The sequence below is a fragment of the Bos indicus x Bos taurus genome, chromosome 9, assembly GCF_003369695.1.
Source record: "Bos indicus x Bos taurus breed Angus x Brahman F1 hybrid chromosome 9, Bos_hybrid_MaternalHap_v2.0, whole genome shotgun sequence".
Taxonomy (NCBI): domain Eukaryota; kingdom Metazoa; phylum Chordata; class Mammalia; order Artiodactyla; family Bovidae; genus Bos; species Bos indicus x Bos taurus.
The window spans coordinates 3774922-3789688 of NC_040084.1; positions in this window are offsets into that span (position 1 = coordinate 3774922).

Here is a 14767-nt window from a genome sequence, read left to right on the forward strand (position 1 = left end):
GTTCAAGTTTTAACTGTTGTTGTTCAATTGTAAAGTTGTATCTGACTCTTTGCATCTCCATGGACTACAGCACACCAGGCTCCTCTGTCCTTCACTATCTTCCAGAGTTTGCTCAAATTCATGTCCATTGAGTCAGTGATGTTATCTAACCATCTCATCCTCTACCTCCTTCTTCACCTTTTGTCTTCAATCTTTCCCAGCATCAGGAGTCAGCTCTTCCAATGAGTCGGTTCTTCTTATCAGGTGGCCAAAGTATTGAAGCTTCAGCTTTAACATCTTTCCTGCCAATGAACATTCAGTGTTGATTTCCTTCGGGACTGACCAGTTTGATCTCCTTGTAGTCCAAGGGACTCTAAGGAGACTTCTCCAGCACCCCAAGTCGAAGGCATCAATTCTTCAGCACTCAGCCTTCTTTGTGCTCTAGCTATCACATTCATACATGACTACTGGAAAAGCCATAGCTTTGACAATACAGATGTTGTTGGCAAAGTGATGTCTCTGCTTTTTAATATGCTGTCTAGGTTTGTTATAACTTTCCTTTCCAGGAACAAGCCCAAGAAAATAGAATCTGTGACTCCCTCCACTTTTTACCCTTCTGTTTGCCATGAAGTGATCGAACCAGATGCCCATAATATATACTGTATATACTATAGTATATATACTATAGTATATATACTATACTATATACTATATAGCATAGTATATATACTATATATACTATTATATATTAAAATAATAGTATATATAGTATAGTATAATATAGTATATATATAGTATAGTATATATAGTATATAGTATAATATATAATAGTATACTATTACATATTAAAATAGTATATATGCATTATATTATTTAATATAAATTATATATCATCAGTTATATATTTTTATTTATCTTTAATATGTATAATATTTAATTTTCATAACATTCTTTATCACACACAGTTAATAGTACTATCTCTTTACTGTAATTAAATGGCAGATTTTTTTTTTTACTCTATTAAAAAATTGTATGAGAACTTGGAAGATATACATTCCTTAGCTGGGTTTGGAGATGATACACTAAAATTTTCATCAGACCAATTCCACTGTAGTAAATTAATTTTTCAAATGTGCCGCAATTATAAATTGCTTTAAAATAAAATGTAAAACATATATTTTAAAAAATAGTTCAAGACTATAATGTACAGGAATCAAAAATTCAGACATTCAGAGAAATCTGGGGAAAAAAATCAAGTTAAAGTGTGGTATAGGTTTAGAATTTATTGATAAGGAACCCAGGCACAAAATCTAGCTAATGGCTTTATGTGAATGTCCTGCCCATCTTGTAAATGGACTAGACACTTATAATCTTTTTCATAGTGGTCCCAATATTTTACATTCTCACCAACAGTGCACAGAGGTCTAGTTTCTTTGTTTCCTTATCAACACTTGTCATATTTTAAATTTAATTAATTAATTTATTTTACAATACACATACTAGTGCATTTGTGTGGTTTTCATTTGCATTTCCCTGATAATTAATGACACAGAGCATCTTTCCACACACCTCTTTGCCTCTGGTATGTCTTTATTTGGAGAAGCATCTATATGAATTCTTTGTTCATTTTTAATTGAATTATTTTCCTTGATATTGATTTTTGGAATTTCCTTGCATGTTGTGAATGTATTCCTCTCCTAGTCCATTTGGGTTGCTGTAACAGAATAGCATAGACTGGGTGAATTACAAACCATATAAACTTATTTCTCACAGGTCTAAAGCCTAGACATTTAAGATCAGGATGATAGTATGGTCTAGTTCTGGTGAAGGCCCTCTTCAACCATGGCAGAGAATAGGGAGAAGCAGCAAGCTCTCTCTGAACATATACAAGGATATTAAACCCATTTATGAAGGCCCTTTCTTCATCAGCTCATCTAATCCTCATCACTTACTAAAGACTCTGTCTTATAATACCGTCGTACTGAGGGTAGAATTTCAACATATGACTTTTATGGAGATACACTCAGTCTATAATGCATTTTCTTAGCAGATACATACTTGTAATATATTCTCTGATTCTATAAGTTGCTTTTTAACCTCTGTTGATTGTTTTCTTTGCTGTGCAGAATATTTCCAGTCTAATGCAGTTCTATTTTCTTCTAATTATGCTTTTGCTGCATGTGTTTTCTTAGATTGCTAAGAAATCTTTGCTAAGCCCAGTGTTATGAAAATTTTGACCTGTCTTTTCCTCTATTTTTAGAATTTATTTTTAGAATAAATTCCTCTATTTTTAGAATAAATTCCTCTATTTTTAGAATAAAACTCTAGAATTTTAACAGTTTCAGCCTTATATTTTAATCCATCCTAAATGACTTTCGCATATGATATACATTAGATATCTAATTTTTATTATTTTGCATGTGGATATCCAGTTTTCCAACACCATGTGTTGAAGAGACTGTCCTTTCCCCATTGTATTTTATTGGTGCTCTTCGCAACAATCCATTGAATTTATATATTTTGGTTTCTTTTTGTGCTCTCTTTTCTATTCTATTGGCCTATATATCTGGTTTTGTGGCAGATTGCATTGACTCCAGATTGCATTGACTCTAGATTGCTTTGGGAAGTATGTGCATTTTAACAATATTGTCTTCCAATCCATGAACATGAGATGCCTTTTAATTCATTTGTTTATTTTTTAAAATTTTTCATTAGTGATTTGTAGCTTTCAGTGTGCAAGTCTTTCATCTCCTTTAAATTTTTTCTTAGGTATTTTATTTTTTGATGCTACCATAAATGAGATTGTTTTCTTATTTCCTTTTTAAATAGTCCATTGTAAGTCTATAGAAATTTAGCTGATTTTTGAGTACTGTAACTTTACAGTATTCCTTTATTAATTTTAATAGCTTTGTGTGTGTGTATTTGCAAGGTAATCTTGCATTGTAAAAACTCCCTGGATGAAATGGATTTGGTTTCATTCAATTGTGTTTTTCAAATTGATTTTTTTGTGAAAGAAAAGGATGTTTCCATGTCTTCTAAACTGCATCGTTTCCTAAAGTCATTTGTTTTGTATTGTTTTGTTGGCTGATTAATACAACTGGGCTTTCACTACAGTATTCCAGTTGAATTTCAGGTATAAACCATAGTCATTCAGTTCAAAATTAGACCTCATTTTCTCAGAGTGTCAATTTATGAACTTGGCCTCCCAGGTGACTCAGTGATTAAAAGTCTGTCTACCAAAGCCACAGATGCAATAAATGTGGGTTCACTCCTGAGATGGGAAAATTCCTTGCAATAGAAAATGGCAACCCATTCCAGTAATTTTGCTTGGAAAATCCTATGGACAGAAGAGCCTGGTGGACTGCAGTCCACAGGGTCACAAGATCAAACATTACTGACGGACTGAATACACACACATAAAATTTATGTGCTAGAACTTAACAATCCCTCCTTCATTGATGTCAGTATTGTTCCATGTGGATAAATGTTGCACAAACAATATCTGGTGATCTCTCTGAAGTGAAAGTCATCATTGTCTGGAAGTTTCTTTTTGGACATTCCATCTATTGAACATGAAATTTGTGCTTGAACACTGACATTGAATCTGCTGGTTATTCCTCCTTCATTGTACACACGTAAGTGTCAGCATTTCTGCAACATGAATCCCATCTTCAGTTTCCTTGCCCACTCATGTTTTGCTGCATCACAATTTTTTGTGTGTTTGAGTGTGAACACTCTAGCTATATATGTGTAAAATAATTATCTTTTCATATAATATTCATTCTCATACTATACAAATATTTATAAGAACATATAAAAAAGATCAACACAATTTTAATACAACAGTGAAATACTTCTATTTTGATTTTTATTGAACATATTTAGAGATACCACAGATATTCCTTTATCAAATTTTGAATATTTTAAAACGATTGTTAAATAGGCAACATGAGCAATAATTTCCTATAAGAGAACCACAGCAATTTAAGCAAGTTATGTGTCTCTTATGATATGAAGAATTTTTATCCTTGTTTTGAAAAGCCAACTATTAAGATTAGGAAATGCTGCTGCTGCTCAGTCTCTTCAGTTTTGTCTGACTCTGTGCGACCCCATAGATGACAGCCCACCAGGCTCCACCATCCCTGGGATTCTCCAGGCAAGAACACTGGAGTAGGTTGCCATTTCCTTCTCCAATACATGAAAGTAAAAATTGAAAGTGGAAAAAAAAAATTGAAAGTGAAGTCTCTCAGTCGTGTCCGACTGTTAGCGACCACATGGACTGCATCCTACCAGGTTCCTCCGTCCGTGGGGTTTTCCAGGCAAGAATACTGGAGTTGGTTGCCATTGCCTTCTCTGAGATTAGGAAATAGTAGCTATAATTTGAGCTCACAACTTGCAAATGAATATTTCACTTGAGTAACATCAAATTGAAGTCACTATTTTATTATGCCTATTCTGTCAAGCTTTTCCTCCCCCAAATACTATTCTATGTAAAACATTAGGCTAGGAGATACTGGAAACAAAGGCAAAAAAGGAATAAACACATCAGACTTATTAACTAAGTTTGGAATAATACAACATAAAACTGTAAGCTCCAAACTGAAACATGGGTAAAGTGCATTGGGATATAAGCATTGAAAGAAAGGTCAGTTCTATCCTTGGGACCAGGAATGAGGAATCCTTGAAGACACATTGAGAAGCAGATGTGGTCTGGGTACATAGATTGGATGATGACACAGGCAATTTCCTCATAAAGAACAGATGAGCAAAGAGAAGCTGTAAGGTGTAAGATAAGTGTATAGAAAACAATTCATTCCAGCAGAAGGATGATATGAAAAGTAACTCTTTTGCAGTATTGGTAAAATAATTTGAAGCCATAACATACAGAACTTTTGGTGTGAGCTTCCACAGATTATATTTTGGATGAGTAATCATAGATTTAAAAGATTTGTGACTAATTCTGCTTTTTAGTCATAGTGTACAAATGGCAGGTTATTACAGTTTTTGTATATATTCTTTTACTTACACCTTTTTAACTTTTCCCTTCAGTGTTATGCATTCTTGACACCCCAGTTCTACTTTCTAGTTTGTTCGTTTCCTGGTCTCAGTGGCTGAGCCAGGGTCTGTCAAAGCTTTTGTGTGGTTCCCTGGTAGAGGTAAATGCATCTCTGTCAACTGTGAGCATGGCAGGAAAACACAACAATGAAGAAACTAAGATGTGATAAAGCAACCATCTGTATTTGATCTGTGTTCTTAGGATAAGGCAGTAAAAGAGAGGATAATTTTTCTAGCAGCACTTTGTGATGCAGAAAGGGCATGTGCTTGTGTCAGCAAACTTTAGATGTAGTTTCCTAGTTCCTCCTCATGCAAAGAGGGAAAGCTTGAGAGCAATTACTCTAAAGTTAAGAGCCTATGTGGAGAAGGCAGGAGCCTGGTAGGCTGTAGTCCATGGGGTCGCTAAGAGTCAGACATGACTGAGCGACTTCCCTTTCACTTTTCACTTTCATGCATTGGAGAAGGAAATTGCAACCTACTCCAGTGTTCTTACCTGGAGAATCCCAGGGCTGGGGGAACCTAGTGGGCTTCCGTCTATGGGGTCGCACAGAGTCAGACATGACTGAAGCAACTTAGCAGCAGTAGCAGCAGTAAGAGCCTATGTGTTACAGCCTGGATACAAGCTTGAGGACATTTGCAAGAGATAAGATACATAGAGTTGTACATGCAATTTTAGGACACAAGGGGGATCCAATGGTGGGAAGAACAGTGATCTCCAAGAAGATAAGGGTGATGTTATATGAGCAAAAGCAGAGATAGCAGCATATAGAAGGGGTACGATGTATGTACCGTAGTCTTCTAAACACATAAAAAGAAAGCCCTATAGAAACTGAGAAGTCTTAAATGAAATTATTATCAGGAAAATATAAATGTAGCCATGTAACATAACAACTAAACAATGAATGTATGCAATAATCTTGTGGCTAACTTAAACACAGTTTGTCTATGTATATCCATCTATCTATCTGCCTATCATCTATCTATCTAATAATGTGGGTAAGGGCTGGAAATTAAAGAAGTAATACACAAACATCTGACCCTTGCTTTCTTTTTGTTTCTTGAAATATTAATTGGGATCAATACTAAAATCAAATCCACATGGTTCTTAGTCAGTTACATTTAACTTAGTAAATATAGTTTAAAGTAATAATTGTATTAGAAGATGAGACTAGGAGTCCTACATTACATTTCTATAGTAGATACCAATTTATTGCCTTCCAGATTTCTAAGTTCTATAATAATTATTTATACCATATATTTGTTTTCACAGGTATATAATGTAAACAAAGAGTCATTATCATTCCCATTGTTCAGATGAAATTCAAGGGCAGCATCCAAATGTATGCACTCAGTATTCCTGTGGTGACAGTATACTTAAAATTTGTGATTAGATTTTTCGTTTAAAAAAATCAATATATTTTGATTCTGTTAAAACTCTAAGTCCTCTGAGTCATTTGACAAGGAACCTAGTCAGAAGCAGAGAATTCCATGGTGATCTACCTGGACTTCCTTTGGAAGAGCTTATACACAGCAAAAGACTTTGGAATCAATTTATAATGTATGACCTGATTTATTTTATTGGTAGCTATTATTAGTGCATAAAAGTATCTGGTGCAGTCTGGAACTTTTGCAAGGTTTATGAGACAAATTAAAGGAAAAAGAAAATGGAACTATTAGTTAACAAAAGGACTCAGAGATGTAATCAAAATTTTAATTTTAAATAGAATACATTTTTAATTTTAATGTCAGCAATAGTTACACAAATTGAAGAATAGAAAACATATCAAAATATTTATCTACTTCTAATTTTTTTCAGGTGGAATAATTTATTTTTGATTTTAAAGTTGGTAGTAAAATTAAATCCTGAATTAGACAAAATTATGTGAAAATATTTTTCAGTACAGTTATAATTGTTGTTGTTCAGTCCCTAAGTCATGTCAGACTGTTTCACTCTCCTCTTTCAGCATCATTAAGAGGCTCTTTAACTCCCTTTTCCTTTCTTTCTTTTTTTTTTTTTTTGTATTGCCTTTATTATTTTTTTAATTTTATTTTATTTTTAAACTTTACAATATTGTATTAGTTTTGCCATATATCAAAATCATTGTGGTATCATCTGCATATCTGAAGTTGTTGATATATCTCCCAGCAATCTTGAGTCTACCTTTTTATTCATCCAGTCTGGCATCTCACAAAACATCCTCTGCATATAAATTAAATAAGCAGAGTTACGATATATAGCCTTGACATACTCTTTTCCCAATCTTGAACCAGTCTGTTGTTCCTTGTCCTTTTCTAACTGCTGCTACTGGACCCGCACACAGGTTTCTCAGGAGACAGGTAAGGTGATCTGGTATTCCCATCTCTTCAGAAAAATTTCCATAGTTTGTATGTGATCCATACAGTCAAAGGCTTTAGTATAGTCAATGAATCAGAAATAGAGGTATTCTGGAATTCTCTTGCTTTTTTGATGATCCAGCAAATGTTGGCAATTTGATTTATGGTTCCTCTGCATTTTCTAAATCCAGCTTGTACATCCAGAAGTTCTCTGTTCATGTACTGCTGAAACTTAACTTGAAGGATTTTGAATATTATCTTACTATCATGGGAAATGAGTGCAGTTGTATGGTAGTTTGAATATTTTTTAGCATTCCCTTTCTTTGGGATTGGAATGAAAACTGATTTTTTCCAATCTTGTGGCCACTGTTGAGTTTTCCAAATTTGCTGACATATTGAGTACATCATTTCACAGCATCATATTTTAGGATTTAAAATAAGTCAGCAGGAATTCCATCACCTCCAATAGCTTTGTTTGTAGTAATGCTACATAAGATCCACTTGACTGCACACACCAGGATGTCTGGCTCGAGGTGAATGACCACATTACTGTGGTTATCCAGATCATTAAGACCTTTTTTGTACAGATCTTCTGTGTGTTCTTGCCATGTCTTCTAAATTTCTCTGCTTCTGTTAGGACCTTACAATTACTGTCCTTTATTGTGCCCATTTTGCCTGAAATCTTCCTTTGATATCTTTAATTTTCTCAAAGAGATCTCTAGTTTTCCTCATTCTATTTTTTAACTCTATTTCTTTGTATTGTTTGCCTAAGATTTTCTTATCTCTCCTTGCTATTCTTTGGAACTCTTCATTCATTTGAATAAATCTTTCCTTTAGCTTTTGCTTTTTGTTTCTTTTCTTTTCTCAGCGATTTGTAAGTCTTCTTCAGACAACCATTTTGCCTTTTTGCATTTCTTTTCTTGGGGATGGTTTAGGTCACTGACTCCTGTACAATGTTATGAATCTCTGTCTATCTTCAAGCATTCTGTCTATCAGATCTAATCCCGTGAATCTATATACTACTTCTACTGCATGATAAATTAATTGACACAGATCATACCTGAATGGGCTGGTGTTTTTCCCTACTTTCTTCAGTTTATGTCTGAATCTTACAATAAGGAACTCATGATATAAGCCACTGTCAGCTCCAGGAATTATTTTTGCTGACTGTATAGAGTTTTCTCATCTTCAACTGCAAAGGATATAATCAATCTGATTTTGGTATTTTCCATCTGGTGATGTCAATGTGTGGAGTCATCACTTGTGTTGTTGGAAGAAGGTGTTTATTATGGCCAGTGTGCTCTATTGGCAAAATTTTGTCAGCCTTTGCCCTGCATTATTTTGTACTCCAATGCCAAATTTTCCTGTTACTTCGTGTATCTCTTGACTTTCTATTTTTCATTCCAATTTCCTATGATGAAAAGGACTTTTTTATTGTTAGAAGGTCTTGGAGGTCTCCATGGAACCAGACAACCTCAATTTCTTTGGCATTAGTATTTGGGGAATAGTACTGTTAATTGCTCAGTCGTGTCCGACTCTCTGCAGTCCCACAGACTGGAGACCACCAGGCTCCTCTGTCCATGGGATTCTCCAGGCAAGAGCAATGGAGTGGATTCTCATTCCCTTCTCCAGAGGATCTTCCTGACCCAGGGATCAAACCTGGGTCTCCTGCATTGCAGGCAGATTCTTTACCATTTGAGCTACAGGGATTGATCTGATGTTGAATTTCTTGCCTTGGAAACAGATCAAGATCATTCTATTATCTTTGAGGTTGCACCAAAGTATTGAATTTCACACTTTTTGTTGACTATGAGAGCTACTTGATTTCTTGGGGATTCTTACCCGCAGTAGTAGATATATCAGTCATCTGAACTAAATTCACCCATTCCTGTCCACTTTAGTTCATTGAATCCTAAAGTGTCATTCTTGCCATCCCCTATTTGATCATGTCCAATTTACCATCCCATTAGGATTATACAGTGGAAATGAAAAATATATTCAAGGGATTTAATCTGCTAGACAGAGTGCCTAAACAAATATGGATGGAAGTTCATGACATTGTACAGGAGGCAATTATCAAGATCATCCTCAAGAAAAACAAATGCAAAAAGGCAAAATAGTGGTCTTAGGAGGCCTTACAAATAGCTATGAAAAGAAGAGAAGCTAAAGGAAAAGGATAAAAGGAAAGATATACCCATCTGAATGCAGAGTTCCAAAGAATAGAAAGGAGAAATAAGAAAGCCTTCCTCAGGGATCAATGCAAAGAAATAGAGGACAACAATAGAATAGGAAAGACTAGAGATCTCTTCAAGAAAATTAGAGATACCAAAGGAATATTTCATGCAAAGATGGGCTCAATAAAGGACAGAGATGGTAGGACCTAACAGAAACAGAAGATATTAAAAAGAGGTGGCAAGAATACGCAGAAGAACTGTACAAAAAAGATATTCATGACCCAACTGAACAATATGGTGTGATCACTCACCTAGAGCCAGACATCCTGGAGTGGGAAGTCAACTGGACCTTAGAAACCATCATTATGAACAAAGATAGTGGAGGTGATGGAATTCTGGTTAAGCTATTTTGTGTCCTAAAAGATGATGCTGTGAAAGATGATTGCCACACTCAATATGCCAGCAAATTTGGAAAACTCAGCAGTGGCCACAGAACTGGGAAAGGTCAGTTTTCATTCCAATCCTAAAGAAAGGCAATGCCAAAGAATGTTCAAACTACCACACGATTGAACTCATCTCAAATGCTAGCCAAGTAATGCTTAAAATTCTCCAAGTCAGACTTCAGCAGTACATGAAGGATGGACTTCCAGATGTTCAAGCTGGATTTAGAAAAGGCAGAAGAATCAGAGATCAAATTGCCAACTTTGACTGGATCCTCAAAATCACAAGAGATTCCAGAAAACCTCTACTTGTGCTTTATTGACTATGCCAAATATTTGACTGTGTGGATCACAACAAACTGTGGAAATTCTTAAAGAGATGGGAATACCAGACCACCTGACCTGCCTCTTGAGAAATCTGTATGCAGGTCAGGAATCAACAGTTAGAGCTAGACATGGAACAACAGACTGGTTCCAAATAGGCAAAGGTGTATGTCAAGGCTGTATGTTGTCACCCATATATTAACTTATACGCAGAGTACCTCATGTGAAATGCCCAGCTGAATGAATCACAAGCTGGAATCAAGATTGCTGGGGGAAATATCAATAACCTCAAATGTGCAGATGACACCTTCCTTATGGCAGAAAGCAAAGAAGAATTAAATAACCTCTTTATGAAAATGAAAGAGGATAGTGAGCCTCTTTATGAACGTTAAATAGGAGAGTGAAAAAGTTGGCTTAAAACTCAACATTTATAAAACTAAGATCATGGCATCCAGTCCCATCACTTCATGGCAAATAGATGGGGAAACAATCAAAACAGTGGGAGATTTTATTTTGGGAGGCTCCAAAATCACTGCAGATGGTGACTGCAACCATGAAATTAAAAGACATTTGCTCCTTGGAAGAAAAGCTATAACTAAACAGCATATTAAAAAGCAGAGACACAGTTTTGCCAACAAAGTTCTATGTAGTCAAAACTACGTTTTTTCCAGCAGTCATGTATGGATGTGAGAGTTGGACTACAAAGAAAGCCAAGCCCTGAAGAACTGATGCTTTTCTACTGTGGTGTTGGAGAAGCCTCTTGAGAATCCCTTGGCCTGCAGGGAGATCAAATCAGTCAATCCTAAAGGAAGTCAGTCCTAAATATTCATTGGAAGGATTGATGCTGAAGCTGCAGCTGCAATACTTTGGGCACCTGGTAGGGAGAACTGACTCATTGGAAAATACCCTGACACTACAAAAAGTAGAAGGCAGAAGGAGAAGGGGACAACAAGGATTAGGTGTGTATGGCATTCCAGACTCGACAGACATGAGTTTGAGCAAACTCCAAGAATTAGTGAAGGACAGGGAAGCCTGGTGTGCTGCAGTCCATGGAGTCGCAAAGAGTCAGACACAACTGAGCAACTGAACTGAACTTTCAGAAGTCCCTGTTCGGGCACCACCTGCTGGGGTCCAGCCCCGGCTGATCCAGGGTATTCGAAGGAGAGACGGCATAGGCGACCTATTTATTTAAATATTTATCAAAGATATAAAGAGTAATAGAATGAGGATAGCTCAGTGAGGAAATTCAGTGGAGAAAAGAGGCTGAGTAGCTTGGTTTACGCAGGAGACCAATAAAACTTCAAGACAAGAAGTTTGCACCACTTACATAGGCCGCAGGCGTCCTTCTGTTCTCCCAAAGGACAGGAGACACTGAGGCCTCCCCCGTCGGATCTTAGAAGCCCAGGCATAATTAGCAAGCATGGCGGGTTCTGCGCTCCAGATGGAGACTCAGCCAGAATTTGGGAGAGAGATCGACATGGGGAGACCAAGTTTCGGTGAACAAGGCCCGCACTTTATTTTCCAAAGTACTTTGTATACCTTAAGTTATACATAGAGGATAATGGGGGAAGGGGTAGAGTCATGCAGCAAGCCAGGCTTTCTTCCTGCAAACTTATCATATGCAAAAGCTTAGGTGATTTGCATCATCTTCTGGCCCGGAGGCCTGTTAACATTTTAAGGCCCTTTCTTCAGAAAACTTATTTTTCTCTAAAGGTGATTGGTCAGGAGCCACCCTCCAAAAGCATTAGATAAAGTTGCATTCCTACAGAGCAAAGGTGTGGTGGGCTATAACAAGAAAAAGAATTAACTCAAGGGTCCCAGGTTACAAACATTAAAGCTACTACTTACACCAATTATATTAATCAATACACTGCCAGGGACACAGCAGGTAAGGGATATGGAAACTTAGCAGCAAACATTGGCCCAACAAGTGAAAATCCCTTCACCAATACAATTTCTAATCAATCTTTTAACTGCTCAAAGGAATCTGTATTTAGACAGTTTAGAACATCTCATGCCTCTCACAGTTGGGAGGCTCTGAGCAATCACATGTGGCCGGAAAAACCTATTCAGGCAGGCTAGAGGACTTCCAAAAGAGTTTGTAGGTTGAAACACTGTCACACCCAGGAATTACTAACTGGAGCTGTAAGCTAACTCTTTTTTCAGAGAGAGGTAGTGGGGGACAGCCCCCATAAAGTCAGAGGTGTAGGTGAAAGCACAAAGCAGAAAGTATGCAGATTCTGGTTTTGGGGGTAGATTGCTCGAGAATTTCCAGGGAGACTCCTGAGGCTCGATCCCGCCTTTGCGTATGCCAAGCCTCCTTCCTCATGACCTTTGTCATGGGTGGAGCTCCTCACGCTGGCTCCCAGCAGTGATAGAGTTCTAGTTGAGCTATTCCAGATTCTGAAAGATGATGCTGTGGAAAGTGCTGCACTCAATATGCAATATGCTGGCTCCCGGCATGAACTGAACTTAATTTACCTTGATTCATGAGCTTAACATTCTATGTTCCTATTGTTCTTCATAGCATCAGATTTAATTTTCACCATCATTAAGAATTAGGCTTCATTTCGACTTTGACTCAGCCTCTTCATTCTTTCTGGAGCTACTTATCTGCTCTTTACCAGTAGCATATTGGAAACCTACTGACCTGGGGCAGGGGTTGGGGGGGAGCTCATCTTCCAGTCTCATATTTTTTTAACTTTTCATACTTTTCATGGAGTTCTCAAGGCAGGAATACTGAAGTGATTTGCCATTCCCTTCTCTGCTACTGCTGCTAAGTCACTTCAGCCATGTCCGACTCTGTGCAATCCCAGACATGGCAGCCCACCAGGCTCCCCCATCCCTGGGATTTTCTAGGCAAGAGTACTGGGGTGGGTTGTCATTGCCTTCTCCATTCCCTTCTCTAGTGGACCATATTTTATCATAACTGTCCTCTTTAACCTGCCTGTCTTAGGTGGCCCTACATAGCATGGCTCATTGTTTCATTGAGTTAAACAAGGGGTAATTGGTTCCCTTTAGCCAAGTGGAGAAATAAGTTTTCATAGGTTCTTAATTGTAAAATGCAAACGACTGTTAGATGTACTTCGAATTTGATTTAGCTCTTCAATAAAAGAAAGGCTATATTAAATGCACTGCTGCTGCTGCTAAGTAGCTTCAGTCGTGTCCAACTCAGTGTGACCCTGTAGACGCCAGCCCACAAGACTCCCCTGTCCCTGGGATTCTCCAGGCAAGAACGCTGGAGTGGGCTGCCATTTCCTTCTCCAATGCATGGAAGTGAAAAGTGAAAGTGAAGTTGCTCAGTTGTGTCCAACTCTTCGAGACCCCATGGACTGCAGCCTAAGCTCCTCTGTCCATGGGAGTCTCTGGGCAAGAGCACTGGAGTGGGTTGCCATTGCCTTCTCCACATTAACTGCACATATCCACTTAAATACATATACTGATTTAAGAAATGTTAAAGTGTGAACAAGTTGGCATCTAATATTGGAAGGAATAAAGTAATTTCCAGTAATGATTTTTTTTAAATTCAAATTAATGAGAATACATAGTTTTGTTTGTTAAGAATTTGGACTCTGAATATAGGCTTCTCTGTTTCAATATTCACTTTTACCACTTGTTGTTTTGAAGCCCTTGAAGTTACTTAATCACTCTTTACCTTAGATTCTTTATATATCAAGTGAAAATGATATTTCATTCAGATAATTGGGGAAGAATTAAATTAATACCTATTAAGTTATGAAAAAAGGCTTAACATATAATAAGAACTCAATTGGTGCTAATCAGCTCCCATATTTATTATGTTTGTTATGATTTTGTATTTTTCAATTACTATATTTTAAAATAAAATGAAATATTAATTCTAATTAGCTAATTGCAAGCAGTTTCTTAAGTTAATCTAATATTCTAAATTTGAAAAAATAAGATGTGTTGTAAGAAAATATCTTCCTATATGCTTAAATTTTCAAATATGGATTTTTACCAAACTTGCTGTCTTTGAACTGAATTTTAGTGCTTAATAAACTTATTTTTCTCCTAATATTCTATTTCTTTTCTTTAAGCTCTTTTCAGCCTAAGGCTTTATTTGTGACTGGAAAAATAAGATCTTCCTCTTGAAAACCATTCTCCCTTTGTTAAAACAAAACAAAACAAAACAAAAGTCATATAAATTTACTATTTCTTTTCTGCTTTCTCAGTTCTCTATCAAAAAAAAAAAAAAGAAAGAAAGAAAAATAAATTATACATTTCTATTTTTGGAAATTATTTTCTTAACCATTAATAAGAAACAATTTTTAATCTCATAATGAATATTTTGTACTTATTTTAAGAAATGTTATTGGAAAAATGTGGACTTTCGGTTTAGTGCAAAAAAAAAAAAAAAATCCTATTTTCCTTACAAGTAACATTTAATCCATTCAGAAAACAAAGATCATGGCATCTGTTCCCATCACTTCATGGGAAATA